The 15,635-nt window shown below is 42.7% G+C and overlaps 1 protein-coding gene across 10 annotated transcripts in view; it reads left to right on the forward strand.

Annotated features, from left to right (window-relative positions):
* Positions 1-15,635, forward strand: part of TLCD4 (TLC domain containing 4) — an 83,172-nt gene that overhangs the window by 28,360 nt on the left and 39,177 nt on the right. The window contains exon 1 of one of the 10 annotated variants that reach the window (XM_077332974.1): positions 7,311-7,448. The exons of 8 other annotated variants lie outside the window; for them this stretch is intronic. The gene's annotated coding sequence lies outside the window, so the exon portion shown is untranslated. Of the gene's footprint in view, positions 1-7,310; positions 7,449-7,531; positions 7,737-15,635 lie in introns of those variants that run through there. One more of the 10 variants, XM_077332975.1, reaches the window with a different exon arrangement.

Below are 15,635 nucleotides of genomic sequence, written 5' to 3' on the forward strand. Positions count from 1 at the left end.
GCGTGTCAGAGATATTACACCCAAGCAAACAATTTCTCTCTTGAGAAGGAATCTGCAGAAATATACTGAGTTAGGTTTGAAGGAAAGATGTTTAGGTGAGCTAAAAGAAATGCTCTTTTTAACGGGTGTGCCTCCAGAATTTGGAGGTACAAGGGCATGTTAAGGGAATGTTCCAGAATTAAGGAGAGCATACACTATTAGTAGAAGACTGAACATCCAGATCTTTTAATCTCTGAGAGATTGATTTTAGTATAACCCCTTCTTGCACACTGAGAACTGAGATATCCAAACCCATAGTTTGAAGTTTCTGTGATAGTTTACTTAACCAGTTAAGACAGTAGGAATGACTCAAAAATTAATTAGTAAACTATTTGGTTGAGCATAATAATGAATTTTAACCAATATTTGAAGGACTGGAACTCTGGCTTCTAAACTCCATTGGCCAAATTCTGCAATGTGTGTGATTTATCACACAATTAGGAACTCCTAGTAGATTTCCGAAAAAGGAAAGTTGGATGTCTTCTAATTTATGGTTAAAAGCTTCCATCCATATTAGAATTCCATGCATGATCTGGGAAATTCTACAGATTTCATTAATGTTCGGTTGTTTTAACACCCCAAATTATTTTTATTTTAGATTTCAGATTTTTTTTCTGATTTGTTGAAAGATCTGTCTTGTCTAATCACAGTCCCCATCTCCTGATTTAAGCATCTTCAGATTTGTCAGGGTTGACTGTTGGAATGTGTAAATGGGGACCAAAGATACTCGCAGGGGGATTGCTTCCCCCTCTTAGCCTTCTTCCCTTTGCTGCCATTGGTTCTGCCATGGCTGTTAACCACAGCATCGCCACTATTGACAACACTGCCTGACCTGTTGCAGATCCTGGCCACCTCTCCCCTCCCACTATTGGTGAACCAATCTGGCCTGCTGCAGCTCCAGGCCATGCACCATCACCATCACACCACCAGGCTTACTGCCACTTCCAGCCACCCCACCCTAAACTTCAGTGATGCTGCTGGGCTTACCGTGGCTCCTGATCACTTCTTACTACAGTCACCAATGTTGGTAGGCCCACTGTGGCTCCTGCATGTGCTGACAGTTTTCTTTTAAGGAGGGATTTAAACCCACCAATGTAACTGTATTCATTTGTTTTAAACTTGTGTTTAAATTATCCTGGAAGTGTAGGGAGTTTTGAAATGTGTTAGGGACTTATTTATTTCTGCTGGCTTGGTTCTTTCACTGTGTTTGGAAACAGTAACAGACTATGAAGAAGAATGGAATGACGTTCAGTTCGGACAGGATTGAAATAGCTGTAGTCTGCATGGTCTATACTTGGCAGAGAGAAGTGGGTAGGAGTAATCTAAAAATTATTGAAAGTATAAAGCAACTCCCTTTAGAATTTAAGGTAAACAGTAATGTAAATACTAATCATGAAGTTGGAGCTTCGGAGGGTTTCTTGAGTTCTGACCCTGCTGATGGACCTCCTGATGGCACTTGGGTTTTAGCCACTGTGACCATTTCCACACTGGGAACTTTGCTGCCACAGCTCCTGTGCAGGAGCACAATTCTGAGGTGGATGAGGAACACTGGGCCAAATTCTCCCCTGTGTGGGCAATCTGCCTCAGCCTGTAACCCGGTACAGAGCATCCATTGCAGAAAAGGTCTGTGTGACACAGAACATTATACTGAATGGGCCAGTGACATCACCCAATATGGGTTCTCTTATGAGCTTTGAACTGGTGTAAAAGGAATCTATTATCATAGCACTATTTCCACCAAAGTAGGTAGGCTCTATCATTAGCAGAACATGACCGCTGGAACTATCCTGTAATTATTTACTCCTAGCCGGTTGCTTCTGCTGCATGGTTAGCAATCCATGAACTCTCTTAAATTTCCTTCCTTGGAGTCCCAGATTGGACATTTTCTGGAATTTTGATCTGACAGGCAGTTAGTGGCTAGCGTAAAATTAGGTTGTAAAGTAAAGGTAAAGGTATCCCCTGTGCAAGCACCGGGTCATGTCTGACCCTTGGAGTGATGCCCTCTAGCGTTTTCATGGCAGACTCAATACGGGGTGGTTTGCCAGTGCCTTCCCCAGTCATTACCGTTTACCCCCCAGCAAGCTGGGTATTCATTTTACCGACCTCAGAAGGATGGAAGGCTGAGTCAACCTTGAACCGGCTGCTGGGATTGAACTCCCAGGCTCATGGGCATAGCTTTCAGACTGCATGTCTGCTGCCTTACCACTCTGCACCACAAGAGGCTCTAAAAAATTAGAGCAATTAGGTTGTAGGGAACTAGTATTTACATTTTTTTAAAGTTTGTCATGTCTAATTCTGCACCGGTTTCTTTGCCTGCAGCCCTCGAAATAACATGAGCTGGATGGTTGTTAAACTGCATAGTTGTATATGTACAATTGTAGCTATTATGCAATGCAAACCAATTTTGAAGCCTACTGAATTCGTAGCAACATGAATGTAGATTAATTTGGTTTAGCCTACAAGTGCTGATAACACTTGTACATTAGATCAGTGGTGTTCAAGAGCCACATTTACAATTATCATTTACATGTATTCATTATTTACACCCATCCCTTAGATGCAGGACTCAGACTAGGGAGACTCATAGTACCTGTTCTTTTGGTAGTGGCTGTTTCAAGGGAACTGCCTGCCAATCACCTTGCCCACTTTTCTGAAATCTAGTGTAGATGCAACATTGGGGCATGATGCTCAGAAGAACCACATGTCAAAGAGCCACATGTGGTTCTCAAATCACTATCACTCTTTGACTTCCTATGTGATAAAAGCTGCAGATCAGTATTTTAAAATGAATATAACATTCTGTGACTGGCACTTTGCAATGCTCAGAACTTTGTAAATAAGTCGATGGGACTGGTAACATAATTGCTTTTATTGGGGTTTTATTTATTTATCAGCATGAATTTTTGAGTATAGGCTCATTGATATAATGTGGATCGTTGTGATTGTAGTCTGTTTCCTGTATAATTCCAAGCACACTTTTGAGTTTTTGCTTCAGTCTCTTAGACCTTTGGATCTTGTGATTCCCTGGATCTCCCTTCTGTAAGCTTCGGGCATCAAATAAAGAAACATAAACATATTGTCAGTAACACAAGATATAATTTCATCTTCAGTGATGACAAATCCTTAGAAAACAGGCTGGGCCAGGATGTCAGATCTCAAAGTTAAGTGCACCCTGTCTAGAAGTCCTTGAGTCAGATGTCGTATGTGTGTTTGATGTGTGTTTGATTCCACTAAGGTGGAAACAGATGTCCATACTTGGCTAGCATAAGCAATATTTTGATTTAGTATATCAGTTATGCAAGACTGAAGCTTTTGTTTGAGGGCAGATTTGCTGCGAAAGAAAGATGGAGATATTTCTTCTCTGGCTTCTACAGCAAAGTTTATTTTATTTATTTATATATTGTATTTCTATACCACCTTCCCGTAAGGCCCAGGGCAGTTTACATAAAACACAGGGGTATATGTTGCAACCATAATAATAACCATAACATTGGGGAACCAAAATTGAGTAATGATATTATAATAGTTAACAGTACAATAATAACTTTCTAAACAAGAACCCATAGGGAGGTCAGTTGGGTTCAAGACATGGGAAGGATATTTGGGGGCCTGCAACCAAATGCCTGATGGAGGATCTCCATTTTACAGGGAGTTCCAGAGGAGCCTCGATCACTTCGGGGAGCTCATTCTACCCGGTGGAGGCCAGGACAGAGAAAGCTCTGGCCCTGGTTGAGGCCCCACTTGCTTCTTTGGGGCAAGGGATCAGCAGCCAATTGGAGGTGGCTCTTTGGGAGGTATAGGCAGAGAGGCAGTCTCTCAGATACACTGGGCCCAGACCATATATGGCCTTGAAGTTGATTATCAGAACCTTAAGTCTGATCCGGAATTCATTTGGGAGCCAGTGGAGTTGCTAGAGGGCAGGCCGGATGTGGGAACTCCACCGTGTATTTGTGAGGATCCTGGCCATAGCATTCTGGGCCAGTTGCAGTTTCTGAATCAAGGTTGAAAAGGCCTGCGTAGAGTGAGTTGTAGAAGTCTAGTCTAAAGGTGACCATTGCATGTATCACTGTGGCTAGACATTCTGTTGCCAACTAGGGCACTTGTTGCTTGGCTTTGCACAGATAGTAGAAAGCCTCCTGCGCTACTCTCATGAGCTGTGCCTCCATGGAGAGGGAGGCATCAAGGATCACACTCAGGTTTCTGGTAGAGTGAGCTACCTGATAGTTGCACTCCGTCCAGGTTGGGTAGGCGCATTTCCTCACTTGGACCCCTCCTGCCCAGCCACAGGACCTTTGTCTTTGAAGGCTTGAGCTTCAGACAACTCTGCTTGAGCCACCTTGTCACTGCTTCCAGACATCTGGTTAAGGATTTGGGGGAAATCAGGACGGACATCCATCAGGAGGAAGAGCTGGGTGTCATCCTCATATCCAAGGCCAAAACCTCACCAGCTGAGCAAGAGGGCGCATGAAAATGTTAAATATGATTGGAGAGAGGACTACTCCCACCAGTGACTCCACATGTGAGCTGATGGCAGCTAGATACACTCCTATAGCTACCCTCTGTCCATTTGAGGGCTGTCCCCTGTATCCCAGTTACAATATCTCTTCCACACCTCTAGAATTTCTAGCACATATGCCTTTGCCTCTGCTGTTTTTAATTTCATTTGTCTGTTTGCACTGAGCCATATTTGGATTTTAATGTATTCAATAAAACATTATGTAGCCTGAGGTATGATATTTACCCTCAGCAGCAATGAGATCACTTATGCCCAAAAAGCTTAGACAAATTTGTAATTTTAGAGATGTTAAAAAATTGTTCCCTCATTTTAAAGGTACTAACTTATAACTTGGTGAATATACTGTGAGCAAAAAAGACAGATGTACCAGTTGTTAGCTTCCACTGAAGTTCATAATTTGGAAATGTGTGATTGGACCAACATCCTAGTCATTGGCACTCGCAAACTTAATGCACCTACAGAAGTTTTTAGTTGTAGCTGGATGTTTTTTTGTAGACTTGAGAATGTGATTTCTGGTGAAGATTGTGTAACAAGACTTACAACAAAGTAGTGAGTGTTTTCTTCATTGTTGAAAGTTTCATGGATTTTGTTCTGTGTTTCTTCCTGGAATGTGGGTTTTTTGGTAATGCTAAAAAAAGTTAACTGTTGCTTAAAATGCTCTCATATTTCTCAGAACATGCAGTCATCACATACACTGATTTTTGTTTTGTCATACAATTTCAATTATTACAATATCATAGTGTTGTTAATCTGTTATTAATCTGGCAAAGAGAGCAAATATATCTAACATTAATTGTCTATAATGCATCTGCATCTGTTTATATTGTTAACAAGCCATATGTCCAAGGAACTCAGGACTGTATACATATTTCTTCCTCATTTTATCCTCCTAACAGCCCTGTACGTTGAGGTCAAGTTGAAAGAGAGACCAATTAGCCCAAGTATATCCAGCAGGCTTCATGGCAGAAAGGGGATCTGAACCGGGTTTTCCCAGATCATAGCTAAGCCCCTATACCACACTTATGTATATTAAAAATGATGAGTGTGTTAGTAGTGGTGTCCTGTTGTAACTACAAGAATGTTCCAGCAATCATATTGTCTAGAACAAATAACAAGTTTAAACAACTTGTTACCTATTTTATTACTTCCCTGTAAGTTAAATGGGCGCTCTACCTCCCCCCTGCCCACTCAAAAAAGCCTCTAAGAGGACTGGTTGACTTAGAGAGGTTGCAGATCTCAGCATGCTAGAGAAGTTTTAGCTGTGAGCTGTAGGTGACAACAGCAGCTCTTTTTCTGTGCCTGTCCTGTCCTGTAGAAGATTGCTATTGCCATAAATTCATTAGTCTCCAGTGCCAGTATTATTTTGTTATTACAAATAGCATGGCAGTATGAGCATCCGGTTCTCATGCCATTATGTTGGAGAGGGTTAACCATTAAGTGATATAGCTGGCTATGTGTGTGTAATGTATTCAGTGGTTCTGAATACTGTAGGAAAAAGGTGATTTGACAGCTTCTACAAAAAATGCACAGACTTAATTATAGAAGCCCTTTTTCGGTTTACAATCAGATTTTGATTGTTAGTATAAATACTTGTTCTTATTGGTTTATTTCTTTGTGAATTACCCTGAAAACCAGTTTTGGATGAGAGGTGGAATGGAAATACTTAAATAAAACATGTTTGTTGGCAGAGCACCAAGTGTTCTCTCATTGCTTGTAAGAGAAGAAAGCTGTGAAATTGATCTGAATATTCAGCAACCATAAGAAATTACTGTGCATTTGTGTTGGGGGGAGGGGGGTCTGACTGTCAATTTCCTGGAGGAAACATGGGTGACACTATTGCTGCCCGTTTCCACACATTAAACCTCTATTAAATGAACAGATGACTTTCCTCCAGGCCTTTTAGCAACCCTCACCCCCACCCCATAGTGGGAAGGTGTTAGGGCTTCCCTGCCTTTAGTCATCTTCATTGTGGCTTGTTGGGGAGCCTGACATTTGCCCTTATGTTCCCTCGTGCCCGTTTCCTGTATAATTTATGTACTCTTGATACTTACATAACTACACCAACTCCCCAGCTCCATGTAAGCCATCTTTGTGGATAATTTGATAGAATTAGCTTATTTGGTAGGATGTTAGCGTGTGTATAACCTGAGGCCCTCTTGCTGTGGGAGAGCATTTAAGGTGCCTTGTTTACTCTTTGTTCATGTACCACCTAGAGGGAGGCATTTTGCCAGGTCTCTCGAAACGAGGTCCCAACCAATCTGTGAGACCCCCACTGTGTCACCAAGTGTGGGGAAGAAAGAGGGTGAGAAAGTTTAGGCGGTTTTTAAAGGACCCCAAAAGTGAAGACAGCTGAGGGCAGGGCAGGGCGGGGCAGAGATGGTGCGGCGGGATAGTTCTGTGGCACCTGTCAACATCCCTGCATCTTCTCCTCATCCTCCGGGGTCAAGTCAGCTGAGCAGGAGGGGATTCAGCTTCTGGCTTCATGGCCTTCCTAGAGGGCGCCTTTCGCCCCCTTCCCGTAAGCCAACCCAGCGCCTTTCCCGCTTCTGCCAGGGGGGTGCTTGGCTGTCCCGCACGGCAGCTGCTCGTCGAGAGTGCTGCCTGTATGTGCTCTCCCGCCCGCCCGCCCCCCGCGCCCCCCGGCGGCGATCAGCGTGAAGGCGTCCGCCCTGCCGCCGCTGGGAACCGGGGACCGGAGGCAAAGGCGGCGGCTCGGCCCCTTTAAGGCTGAGGCTGGCGTAAGGCGATCCCCGCAGTGAGTGCCAGCCTGTCGCCGCAGTAGCAGGAGCCTCGGCCGGAGAAGCCCCGTGGGTGGGTGTGGAGGGCTCTCCCCGCCGCAGGACCCGCGAGGAGGGATGGGAGGGACGAGCGGCCGGGCACGGTGAGCCCTCAGGTGAGCGCCGCGTCTGACGGACGGACGGGCTGGCGGGCAGGTGGCGGCCGAATCCGTGGGGAGGGTTCCCTCGGGGCGGGCTGGGCGAGAGCTGGGCGCCGGCGAGGGTCGCAGGAGGGAGGCTGGGTAGGCCCCTGGGCGCTGTAGGAGGAGAGTAGTCCCTTTCGCCTCATCTGCCATTTGTGTGTGTGCTGAGTGACAGCTCAGGTTGGGCGGTCTGGTCGTGAGGAGCTGGCCCTCACCGTCGGTGGGAGCATTGATGGGGAGCAGAGCGGGGCCTCCGGAGAGGTGAGAATTCGGGCTCTGATGCTAGCGGCGAGGAGGGGGAGAGGGGGGGAATCCCAATCCTCCAACCCGGTACTTTTGTCTGTGAGTGGGAGCAGCATGAATGGAAAGCGGATGGCTGCAAAGCAGCTCCCCCTTCCCCGACCGCGAGTACAGAGAAAGAGGCCAAAGAGAAGCAGAACCTGTCACCTTCCAGCTGCTAATGAGTGTTGACAAAGGGATGCTGGGGTGGGCAGGCAGGTTTCCCTGGTGCTAGAGCATCCCTTCCCAAAAGGTGGGGATTTCATTGTATCTCTTTGTCTTTTTCCTCTCCCCACTCTGCCCCCAGGTTTTGTGCTGCCTTTTCTCTCTTCCCCACCCCCAATCCAGTCTGGTGTAGAACAACTTGTCCGTTATTCATTGGGAAATTTGGGGGGGGGGGTGCTGCTGCTGCTGAGGACTGGTACTGTATTTTTTGCAGTAGGATCGGGAAAATACCTGGAAAAGGAAACCCAATTTTATTGCATCCCGAGGTTTAAGTAACACCTGGAGAGGCATGGGCTCCAGCTATAAAGTAAGCTGGAAGGAGAGACCTGACTGCAGCTTCAGCTTCTGTCCATTTGGATCTTGATTTGACCTGCATCCTGTTGGCTTTATAGTGCAGTCTAAGTGTCTGGTATCTATGAAATCTTACACTGAGGACTCAACCTATATTTTTATGAGATGTTTTGGGGTTGTTAGTATTTCATAAAACTTTGAACGGCAAAGAGGAAGCAAAACAAGAGAAAACTTCCTGGGTGCTGTTGCTGAGTAGAACTGTGGAATGATGAATAGCATCTGAACAATTAAACCATATTATTTAATTGTGCTTGTAGCCTTTTTAGCTTTTTTCATGATGCATATTCCTCTGGGGCTGTTTTGTTCTAGTATTCAGAATTAGAATGTTTTTATTGTACTGAATTTCTGGTATGCTTCATTGTTCTTTGTAGTGTCCATACTAATTCACCATTGTTCTTTGAAGCTTACACCTTGCCTATTTTACATTTTGTTAAGAGGGGGGAATATTCTGTTACTGGACAAAGTGTTCACAGTCCTCTCTGTGCTTAACATGTAGAAGTATAATACATCTATTGCTGCTTTTTCCTCCATAAGAAGATAGAAGTGAAATTGCTGAAGTACATTGTTGATGGCCATTGTGCATAGATTTTCCCATGATCAAGACATCTTTGAAAGCATGAAGCATTAGACATGAAAACAAATCAAATCCAGGGGCATATTACAGCAAGACATTTTAAAAAGTCTTTTGGAATATGGAGAAGTTTGGATTAGAGCTGTCCTAAAGAAACTTTTTTCAGAATTATCATTTACGTATTTTGAGAGCGATTTGTAGTACAAGTGCTTTGGTTAGTTGCATATTTTTTCTTTGAAATGTATTTATTTGGTAAGGTATTTGCATTTGACTAGTTAGGACCGTAGTTAGTATTGTAACTTGTATTTGCACTGTCATATAAAACTTTTTCATTCTCTGACCTTTCACTCTTGTCAACTTCTTAATATATATAATTACTGCTGGCTCTGTTTTTCTTGATGCCATTGGCTGAGCAAGCTGTTTTGATGTCTTTGCCTCAGTGCTCGCTATGACACCTTTGATGCAACAAAGAGTATTGGCAATCTTGGATCAGATACCTGATTAAGGAAGGCTTAGAATTCAAAGGTTCATGAGTAATAATTGATAGCCACTGTTTAAAAGCAAGGGCCATTTTGAATAACGAATTGATTTGGCAAAGCAGTTTCAGATCATTTTTTGGGTGGCAACATACATGTTTATATATTTCATATTATTGATTTTCATGGTTAGTATATACAGGAGGGATGTTGTTTATACATTAAGCAATGTGTGATCTATATGCATAGGAGCTAGGCTGAAAGCTCAGTCTACTCTGATGTGATTGAATTTTAGAGTTTTGTGAAGGGGCAGGGAGCACTATCCCAAAATAGTGGCCCCTAGTTGGACAGAGGGAGAGGGTGGGGGTTAGAACTCTGTATTGCCCTCTTTTAATATTTAATGTTTAACTTTTTAAACGGGTTTTTATAGGGTTATACTGGCTTTTATTTTTTTATTGTAAACTGCCACGAGTTCAAATGGAGAGTGGCAGTATATAAATACAAAAATGAACGAATGAATGAATAAATAAAATGGCTGCCACAGGCGGCTGAGCCAAACACAGAAAGGGAATAAAAATAAATGAAGGAAAACCTGGGGGTGGCAGGAGAAAGAGTAAAGAAATAAAAAAGAAATTAAGGAATTCCCAATGGGTGTGGGAGGGAAAATTGAAAAAGAGGAAACAAAAAGAGAGGAAACCCGAGAGAGGTGGAAACACAAGCCTGGGGCGTCATCCTGATCAGTGAGTGTAGCTGCTATAGCAGATATAGAAAACCCTTTCATTTGAACGGGGACAGCCAATAACAAGCCCTGTCTTGGAGTGGCTCTGCCCACTTGTTAAAAAGCTTGGTGGGTGCTAGTATAAGTACCCACCAATACCATGGTGCCTATGGGCACCAGATTAGGGGAACCCTGCCTCACTTTGTCAGTAATGAATACAGACAGTATAAAGTGAAACCTGTGGTATCTTTGTAGTGGTCTAATCAAGGTATATGGTTCCCACATGCTGTATGACTAGGGGTAAGTAATAATACTTCCTGGCAATAACTGTTTCTTCAGCCATACTGGAAATACTTCCTCCAGCCTAAGGAGCCTTCGTCTTAATTTGTGGCTCTTTTGTTGGAGGGAGCACAGCAACCTTGGCTGGAGGAAAGCTTCAAACTTTGTTCTGTGTAATGGGAGGAGACACACTATTCATTTTTCCTTATCATTGAAGCCTGCTCATTTGGTATTTGTGAAAGTAGTTCAAATATAGAACTGGGGCATTTGGTGCATGCTTAGCATTACCTTTGAGTTGCTTGGTTTTGGTTTAATTTTTGAAGCCTAAAATCCTATGTTTACTTCGAAATAAGGCCTAGTGAAGTCAATGGACGTTTAAAAATAAGTGTGTTTAATACTGCAGTTGTACAATTTTATTTCTAAGCATCTGGGGTTCACAAATATTCAGCTGGCCTTGATAGCCAGCCAAAATGTGTGTTCAAAGACCTTGGCCATCTCCCACTGAGCTTTGGATGTGTTCAGAATGCCAATGCCATCCACCATGCCACACACAGATCTGTATTTGTGTACAATCCCTGTTGTACTAACTTTGGAGTACCTCCAAAACCAACACATCTGAGCCCTCAGCCCCCTCCTACTTCAAAGGTTTGGAGATGCAAATAGATGTTTCCTTGCTTTCCCCAGTATCCAAGCCTCAGTATGAAGTCTGGGAGAGACCAGAGCTCTTCCTTAAACTCCACAGAAAGGCAGAAACTTGCCCCAGATAAAAGGATGCAGCTGTCACTGATGTACCCATTATGGGCCCCTGTTAAAGCATTTTTATTTGAAAGTAAGTCTCACAGAATGGAATAGGATATACTACCTCGTGTACAATGAACTCTAAACTTGTTAGTACTGAAGTTAACTTGATACTGTTTCACAGTAAACACACAGAGTAGTTTACACACTTTGAATTTGGTAAAAGAGAAAACACCGACCTAAGGCACTCTAAGAAAACAGTTTGCAGTCAGTGATAATGTGTACTGAATATTGTGGATATTACGTTGCAAGATATAATGAAACCAGATAATCCTGTTCAAAATAGAATGGTAAATACACACATTGTTTGAGCCCAGGAGCAGAACTGTTTGCAGCATCTTTTGCATATTTATTATGAAGAGGAGCGTTACGATTCATAGCTCTGGAAAACTAATGTGTGGGTGAGGCAATAACACACTGAAGGTATGAACTTTGCTGCTGATTACAATTGAAACCTCCTTGGGTTTGCTGTCATTGAATTTGTAAGTTGAAGAATTGGATTGCATATGCTCTGACAATTCATGGTGTATATGCAGAGTATTATTAATAATTATTTTCAGTTACATTTCAGGCTTCAGCTACATGGGACATTGGAGATCCATGACTGATTCTCCAGATGTCTTTAAAAACATTTTTTTCAAAGCAGCTGCTGTGCTTTGGGAGAGCAGAGATTTAGACTGGAACAGAGCTTAAACTTTGGACTGGAATTCTGCTTCTGTTCCCCAAATATCTGTTAATCCCAGAAAGGGGGGGTTAACCCCTTCCAGCTCCATATCCCTGCACCACATTGCCCCAGCAGTTGATAAATATACTCAGAGTTCTGTTCATGCTTGTTTCAAATCTTGTCTCACTGAGCATTTGCTTGCATGGGGAATTAATAAAATAAGCAAAAAGTGATGGTAATATACAAAGCCTTTATGATTTTAAACAAAGTACTTTGAACAACAGACAAGTTTACTTGTACTTGGGATTTCTTCTGTTTTTCTTAACAAACAAAATCCATTTATCTTGAAGAAAGACTGTCTTATTTGTTAGCATTCTTCAAAAAGTTTTTATTTATAAACTGATATCAAGGTATGCAAATTGAATCTTATGGAAAGTAGCATCTCAGTAATGTTTTTGTTGAAATTAGAGTTTAGCTATACAAATTTTGTAATCTAGCCTTAGCAGACCACTGTGATAACTTTTGTGGTGCATTCATACATTTCTTTAAAGAAAGATACAGATACAGAAGCATTTCTTGGCATAATTAACAATACAAGTAGGGAGATTTCTTTAAAGGTATATTTAATGTGAGGCACAGATACTTCTTCCAATTAATACATAATCTGTGTTTATTATTTAAAATTTTTAATCTGCATTGGTGGCATTCAAAATGTTTCTTAGTGTTTCTGCAAAGCTTATGAGGATATCTTTAGTGCTTTCTTAGCATTGCCAGTCTTCCCATGCAGTACACAGATACAAGAGAGTGCTGAATATTGCTACCTGTGATCCTCCCCCCATAGGGATCCCTATATGTGTATGTGTCCCAGCATACTGTGCCATTAAAACACCAGAAAACTGGATAAAATATCCAGTTAGATATTAAAACAGGGCCCTGAGACTCACAGGAATACTCCTGGATGTTCTTGGATGGGAATAGCCTGGCTGTCTAAATGATCCAAAGAGCACATTAATCAAAGACCTTTTCTCCAAGCCACCCATGAGATCCATCACATATATGGCCATAAATAATGAGTCAAGTTTCCCAGACAATAACCTAAGGTCCCAGAGCCTCCTTCACAGTACAGCCAACTCCAGTAATTCAATTATAGACCCAGGAGATACCATCAATCCACTGCTCAGCCCTTCTTGAACCAGCTTTAGTCTGTCTGCCTTTCAGGTAAATCAATCATGCCAACTAGATTTTTCTGCTGTTCCTGTTCCCTCACCTCACATACCCATATTTGTATTCCCACTTCCCTTGCTTACTCAGAACTTCTGTTTTGGAATTAGACCCTGCATCTTGGACCCAGTCAATAACATGATAACAGGAATTTGGTCAATAACATGATTCCCCCACCCAAACCCAGGCAACTCTGAATAAAAACTGGCATCGTATACATAAAAAGGGCTATCTTGTAGTTAGTTTTACTCTTAAACTGCTGCTACTACTGAATTCATGGCAATTCGTACTGTCATTTGACCATTTCCATGGCTGAGATCACAGGAACAACATCCTAATAGTTGGCTCTGTTCCTTGCCTCTCAACCTAACCCCACCAGACTGTTCTGGACAGGCTATGTATGACTTTTATTTTCCTTATTCCTTTTCTCCTTATTCCCTTTTCCTTATTCCCCATACATATCCCCAGTTATACATTAACTCCAACTAACTCAGTTAGGATAATTCAGATCTACAAGGTTATTTAGCTACACTGACGCACTGTAACCTTTTGCTCAGCAGTTTGCAGATAAAATCTTTTGCATCCATTCCAACTTAGACTCTTCATTAGCAGTGATAAGAGTCAGATGGTGCCAGGGATTTGGGATGCTGCTTAGTTAACTCAGGGAAATTCTGCACCCAATATAGTGTAATACTTACCTTAGGTTGTCATTATATTCCAGATGCTCCGCATGACATTGCCAACATCCAGCGTCCAAGCAGCAAACTGCTCGCTACATCCGCCATTTTAAAGTGGTAGTTGGGGAAATCGCATAAAGTGGATTCCCCAACCTGTGTAGCGCAAGCTACAGGAGAGCAACCAGCAGGCCACACACTAAAGAAATGTATGGAGACGAAGAAGTACTATCTCCACCTCCAATGTCCCGCCCTTGCACCCTCCTCCCTCTCCCTTCTCCTAGGGGAGTTTCTTTTTTAAGCGAATGGCCTGAAGCAACTAATAGGCATACAAGTGTGCAGACAAAGCCAAAAAAAATTCCCCCCCCCAAAGTTGTCACACAAAGCATGCCTCTCTAAAGTCCCCACCCCCAAAAAACAAATCAGGAACAAGATTATTTTTCTTAAGTTTCAAGGCTTGTGATTCCTTAATAGGTGGCATTCAAAAAGCACTATGCATCTATGATTAGATTAGTTGCATAGGTGTTTCAGCGGGCATTGTGGGCCCTTTAAAACGTTGAGAAAGGGGATTGGTTGCCTAGCTGGATTGACAGGTGGAAGAGAGTCACATGTAAAGCACGTTGCTCTCTTCCGCCATTTCAGGCCGTCATGTGGAGCGTAAGAAGTGCGAAAAGGCGTCAGATGAAAACAAGAAGAAGAAGAAGAAGAAGAAGAAGAGTTGGTTCTTATATGCCGCTTTCCCCTACCCGAAGGAGGCTCAAAGCGGCTTACAGTCGCCTTCCCATTCCTCTCCCCACAACAGACACCCTGTGAGGTGGGTGAGGCTGAGAGAGCGCTGATATCACTGCTTGGTCAGAACAGTTTTATCAGTGCCGTGGCGAGCCCAAGGTCACCCAGCTGGTTGCATGTGGGGGAGCACAGAATCGAACCCGGCATGCCAGATTAGAAGTCCGCACTCCTAACCACTACACCAAACTGGCAGGAAGGTGAAGAATGGCGGGAGGCATGATTATTTTTAGTGTTACGCCATTACACTGGCGTAATGCTATTTTTTAGATGTGCAGAAATGTCCTCAGTCTGAAGGTGTGCACAGGTTTCTTGGAAGTTTGAGGCCTACCACCTGCTTGTATGATCTTTGCCCTTCTTGGTTACCTAGGAGTTGGAGTGTACGCTACTCCCCTATCCTTTCCTCTTCACCTCTTAATAATTGGGGGAGGGATGGGATTTTTAGCCGCCATGTTAGTAGAGTGATGTTTTAATGGGAATTTTAATGGGATTAGTTGTTGTGACCCGCCTCAAGCCTATCGGGAGAGGCGGGAAATAAATCTAATAATAATAATAATAATAATAATAATAATAATAATAATAATAATAATAATAATAATAATAAATCTGCAGAGGTGGGGACTGGCTCACCAGATCCAAAAAGTACCATAGTTAATTCTTAAGAAAGGAGGTGGTCACCCAAGCCTTGAAATGGTTCATCTCCTTCTGGTCACCCAAGCCTTGAAACAGTACATCTCCCTCTAAAGAAGCCTATCCTAGACACAGGCATCTCAATATTTACCAACCAGTCTAAAAGGTCATTGAACGGGTGGTCACTGGACAACTCCAGGCTTTCTTGTATGAGGCAAATTGTGAACTTCACTGTGGCTTTTGGTACCATCAACCATCGTATCTTTCTGGACCACCTATCTGAATAGGGAATGAGAGGCATTGTTCTGTGATTCCAGTCTTCTCTATGGGTAGATTTCTGCTCTTCAGGATCTACACAAAACCTCTGAGTGAGGTCATTTGAGCTGGGCTGTTACCAGTATGTAGATAATAATAATAATAATAATAATAATAATAATAATAATAATAATAATAATAATAATAATAAATTTATTTTTTAACCTGCCCCT

The sequence above is a fragment of the Paroedura picta genome, chromosome 4 (assembly GCF_049243985.1).
Source record: "Paroedura picta isolate Pp20150507F chromosome 4, Ppicta_v3.0, whole genome shotgun sequence".
Lineage (NCBI taxonomy): Eukaryota > Metazoa > Chordata > Lepidosauria > Squamata > Gekkonidae > Paroedura > Paroedura picta.